Genomic DNA, 5,627 nt, shown 5'->3' on the forward strand with positions numbered 1-5,627 from the left:
TCCTAGTTGTGAATCAAGGAGCACCTCGAAAGAGTTATCATCCCTTCTAAGGAGAGGCATACCACCACCCAGCCTCCTTAGGATGCTCTTTTAATGTGAAGCATGCTTTGAAGAGATGGATGGTTGGTTCGACCCCAAGAAGAAGGAGTGAATCATAAAAATGATGATTAGACGCCATTAGTTTGGTGCAATATAGCATGGGGTTATTGGGCATGTATTTAACAGCTCTACAGTTAAAAAATTAAAAGGCAACCTGAATCCTGCCTTAAAAGACTTCATAAAGGCCAATCTGACCTCGAGGTGGAAGAGCTATTCACTCCCTCGGGATCGGCAACCTCTAGCCTAAACTTAGTCAAAATTTGGTACTGCAGGCATACAATCTCTATATCCTCTGAGAGGATGGAACCTATCTAGAAGAGATCGAATTCTGACATCTTTTGTGAAAAATTATGTCTTAAAATCAATCGTGTGATGATTGAGTTTCTCTTTGTATATAAGTTATTGATAAATGAATAATAGTTATTATGATATTTTTTATCATAAAGTTACATCTTTCTTGAACTCTTATGCTGTGATGAAGTCCTTAGAAGTATGCTAGTGTGCAATAAAGAGAGGATTTATCGTATAGTTTTTAAACATATTCATGACCAAATGATACGTCATTACAGGATGATGACATTTATCGAGTGGAGATCGTTGTGTACCATATGGGTTGGTTGTCTTCTTAACCAATGAGTGTGGTGACACTGGTATGGTATACAGATGAGATGTAGGAGTACATCATCATTGAATAAGTGACTCACCTGTTGAGTGTTCTGTTGTCAAGAGCTGCTCACGAAACACATAAGTATAAGTATCCTTCAGACCTGAGATCACTATAGTGACTTGCAAGCAACTCACTGTACCTTAGTGCCGACTATCTGAATTTTTAATATAGTGATGGAAGGCTAATGGGTACAGTCAAGTACTTACGAAGTCTATGTATGGATCAAGATAGAATTGATCCCTCTAAATTATTAGAGTTGATATATCACTGTATTTCAATTTAGCAAAACCTTGGCTAGGATAATCCATGAGATTGATTTGAAAGGTTGAAATACAATGTGGATGAAACAATCTCGATTGATAGTTAACTTGAGACCATCCTAGAGCATTTAGGGTCAAAAGGATGAATTATGTGGGAACCATAAGTATAGATTCTGAAATATTTTTTTGTGATAATTCAATCTATCTAGACATCAAAAATTATTGCTAGATGGTATCTCGATTAGTGCATAAATTGATTCTTGTGCTACCGACTTAGTGTTTGAACCTATGGAGTCACGCACACAAGTTAGACAAAGTAGGAAGAAATTAACTTATATTTATATATCTAATTTGGAAGTACTTGACTTGATTGAACATATAAGCTAATTTGATTAAGAATTAAGTTATAAATCAAATGAGATTGAAGAGTTGACTATATCTAGCTAGCACTACACATGTGGTTCAGGTTCGATCCTAAGGATGAACAGTATCTGATTTATGATCCATGGAGCATATGAAAGATTGAATTCAAGTACTGATTAATTTTAGATTAAATTTAAATTAATTAAACTTAATTAGATCTAAAATTTAAGTTAAACTTGGTACAAAAGTCCTAAAGAATTTGAGATTGACAGTCTTTCAAAATTATTTCGAACAAGCTTCGAATTAGATTCTAATCGGATCCGTTTTAGATGAGATATGAGAAATCCTTCTTGTATTGAGATTTTTCTCTCATATGGTCCAACCAACACCTAGAATGGTGCTAGTTTGGGGCATCCCATGTGGGTGAGAGATTGGGTGCAAACTGGTTGTCATATGTGATGGCAATTCTATCTTATGTAGGAATCTTTCTTTCATGAGTATTGGACTGATTCAAATCAGATTTGAGTTAGAACTTCTATACTTATTAGATTATGAGAATTATTTATAAATAGAAAGGGTCTCTACCTATAGATGCATAGCAAAAAAATCAGATTGAGAGAAGAGAGAAAGAGAGAGAGAGGTATGAGAAGAGAGAAGCCCTTCTTCTTCTCCTTAGCCTCTCCCCTTTGGTGCCGCCCCTTCTCCCTTGGGTATGGACCCTCCTTGGGTATCTCACCTGCTAGTGTGAGGTGTCACACTCATACATCTCCTTCCTCATTTGATTGGATTGTGAAGATCAGAGTTCATCCTGCTTTTCTATGGCATCTGACGTGCATGTGAAGTAGAGGGTTTGCACTTCCAAACCTCCGTAAAAATTTAATTCAGATTATTTAAGATTTGATCTCTGATTCTACTACTAATAAAGTAAGAATTTAATTTTTATTTATATAGATTAATAAAAAAAAAATTTAGATACAACCTGGGTCATTCAAAGAAAAATAGTTTCTCTTCCCTTCAATTGGTATCAGAGCAGGTTTGAAATATATGCATGCATAACTAAATTTTTTTAGATTAATTACATAAGATATAACTAAGATTTTTTTATAAAATATTAAATTAATTTAAATTTATTTATATAAAATTTTTGATCTATTTTTGATTGGATTAGATGAGCCTAATCAATTGTTGATTGAGGTTGTTATAAGTTTATTATAATAGAATTCTACTGTTGCTAAATTTTTGATGGAATAATAATATGAATTAAAATTTATTTTAAATTTATTTTAATAAAATTTTAATATTATTATTTCTGTTATAAAGTAAGATTTATTTTAGATCTGAATTAGATCTATTTCGATGGATATTTAGATCTGAATCCTATTGAAATTTAGCACTGCACGAAAATAGATTTTACCAAAAAATTATTTCTTATGTATTCATGTTTGTATCTAATTAATTTTTTATATGATATCAAATCTGAAATTGATATTTTATAATTAGTATAAGATATGTTTCAGATCTGATACAATGTATATAATACATCAAATCTAATTAGATTAGATGAAGAACATGATTGATGAGATCAAAGATATGTTCATGACATAAATAGTTTTGTCAATAATTACATATTGATATGATTATATATGAAATTAAATTTTAGATCTTAGTAGCCAAGTACTTGGATTGATGAGATCACCAGACTATCTGGTCATAGGAGATTGAAGAGATTAATCTCTCTTTTGTCTATTCGATGGGTTCTCTTATGACGTGTAGGGATGTCGTTGTGATCTGATTTCATGAAGAAAAAAAGTAAATAAATTTTTATGTATTATTTTGATCATAAATATATTTAGATTAGATCTAAAGTAATTTATAATTTATTATAATAAGATAAAATTTAGATATAAAATTATTTTAGATCTGAATTGTATGTTACATAAGATGTAATTGGTATTGATCTAAAAGTTGTCATGATGTATGAGATGTATGTATGAAGTTTAGATCGTACCTATGTATGTTTAATTATTAAATATATTATAAAAATTTATTTTTATAGATTAAAATATATGGTATGCTTCACTTGAAATCTTTGTAGAATAGTTCTACAGATTGAAACACACGTTTCACACATTTAATTTTGAATTAAGTTTGAATGATCTAGATTTGAGAATTGAAGATTATTAAGATACCACATAAAATGATGGGAAATAGGTTAGCTTGAATCAGATCCTTCTAATGGGTTAGACCTAGGGTTAGAAATACATATGGACTAAGTAAAAAAATTGATTAAATCTAATCAAGTGTTGAATTAGATTAGATCAGAATTTTTCTAGATCAATCTCAATAGTTGAAGTTTGATCAAGTCCATGTATTTGATCCTAATAAATGGACCATGATCATGGCTCTGTGGTTGAGCCCGAATCTTCTAGTGGATCAAATCAAAACTAATTAACCAGTTAGTGTCTAAGGTAAGTTTGACAGATTCGATCCAGTGATTTTTAATTGGGAGCTATTCACCTAGATATGTCTATGGTGAGTTAAGAGCACATCCCTTCCACTGATCTCACTTACTTGACCGATATGGTAGATTATATTTTGATTAGGTCACTAATCGATTCGTGTAGACCCATGCCATTAAGGTGAATCAGTGTGACTGATTTAAGTGTCTTTAGACCAGCTTGTGTTTAAACCTTTATATGATTTGATGAAGTCAGTGAGAGGATTTGCAGCTTACATATCATTTTCTTCTCTTATTCTCAGGTTAATAAAATCAAATTCTCTAAATTATTTGATCCATAAAATGATAGAGTTATGAGATAATTTGATCATAGCCTCCTATTAAGGTGCGTGATAATGAGTCCAATATTTCAAATAGGCATTGGAGGTGCCATATGCTTGGTGTCTATTACGTATTGAAATTGTCATTCATCATATGACCATCATGATGTACCTTCAGATCAATGCTCAGGTTGGTAGAACTACACTCAGGCCTGGACATCTATTTGCTGATGTGCTTGGTGTGTCATGTTAATGGTTAGATCTAACTAAAATTTTTAGTGGAGACACCACACACCTACTGAAGGGATGCTTGGGGCAAAATTCAATTGTTAGAAATTGTTTGAAGAAATAATTGGTTATGAACCTATCCATGGATGTACTAGGATTGGCAGAGCCACACTCAGATTCGAATGCAGTCCGTGTGGATTCTAGTACCCGCTAAGAAATTAGTATAATTCTTCGAGTTGGAGGTAGAGGCTACTAATTCGTAAAAATAATGGGAGGACCTTTAGATTAAAGTTCATATCTTCAAGATTAAAAATAATTCATATACTGATAGTTATATTTTTTCTTTCAGTTATGACCAACACACTATCCCTCCGTACATTGTTGGACAGTGACAAGCTCATCGGATCCAACTTCGATAGCTGGTATCGAAAGTTGAAGATCGTCTTAGATTACAAAAGGATTTTATATGTCCTTTCAGATGAGGCACCTGAAGAACCTGCAGTCAATGCTCCTCGTGCCGCGAGAGACACTAACATGAAGTGGCTCAATGACCGCACGACTATACGTTGCATGATGAGGGTAGCTATGAATGATGAACTTAGCCGTAAGTTCGAGGATGCGTAGCCAAAGAAAATCATTCAAATATTGAATGAGTCCTTCGGCACCCCTGAGGATGTGGAGAACATAAAACCTGCGCATTGTTTAATACCCGTATGCAAGAGGAGGCTTCAATCACCGATCATATACTATATATGATTGAGCAGATTGAACATCTTAGCAAACTTGACTTTCTGTTGTATGAACAGTTAGGCAAGGATGTTATCCAATTCACTACCAAAATCCTACCTACCCTTTCTCAGTCATTATAGAATGATAAAGTCTGTCGTAAACTATCATGGTTTGCTAGGGTTACTGCAGACTTTTGAGAAAGATCACCAGCTCCAGAAGGAGCCAGTGAATTTAATGGGAGGTTCATCCATTAGGCATCGATCCTCTAGGAGAGGAAAGAAAAAGAAGGTACAGAAATCCTATGCCATCAATCTTAAGTAGAGCAAACCGTCAAAAATTGATAAGAGCCAGGCAAAATATTTTTTTTACAAGAAGCTGGGTCATTAGAAAAGGAATTATTTTACTTATATAGCCACCCTTGACCCAAACAGGCCTAAGAACAAGAGAAAGAAGCAAATGGTTGCTTCACAAGGTACTTATATGATAATTCCTTGTAATTTCTC

This window comes from Elaeis guineensis, unplaced genomic scaffold, assembly GCF_000442705.2.
Source record: "Elaeis guineensis isolate ETL-2024a unplaced genomic scaffold, EG11 Super_Scaffold_1000033, whole genome shotgun sequence".
Taxonomy (NCBI): domain Eukaryota; kingdom Viridiplantae; phylum Streptophyta; class Magnoliopsida; order Arecales; family Arecaceae; genus Elaeis; species Elaeis guineensis.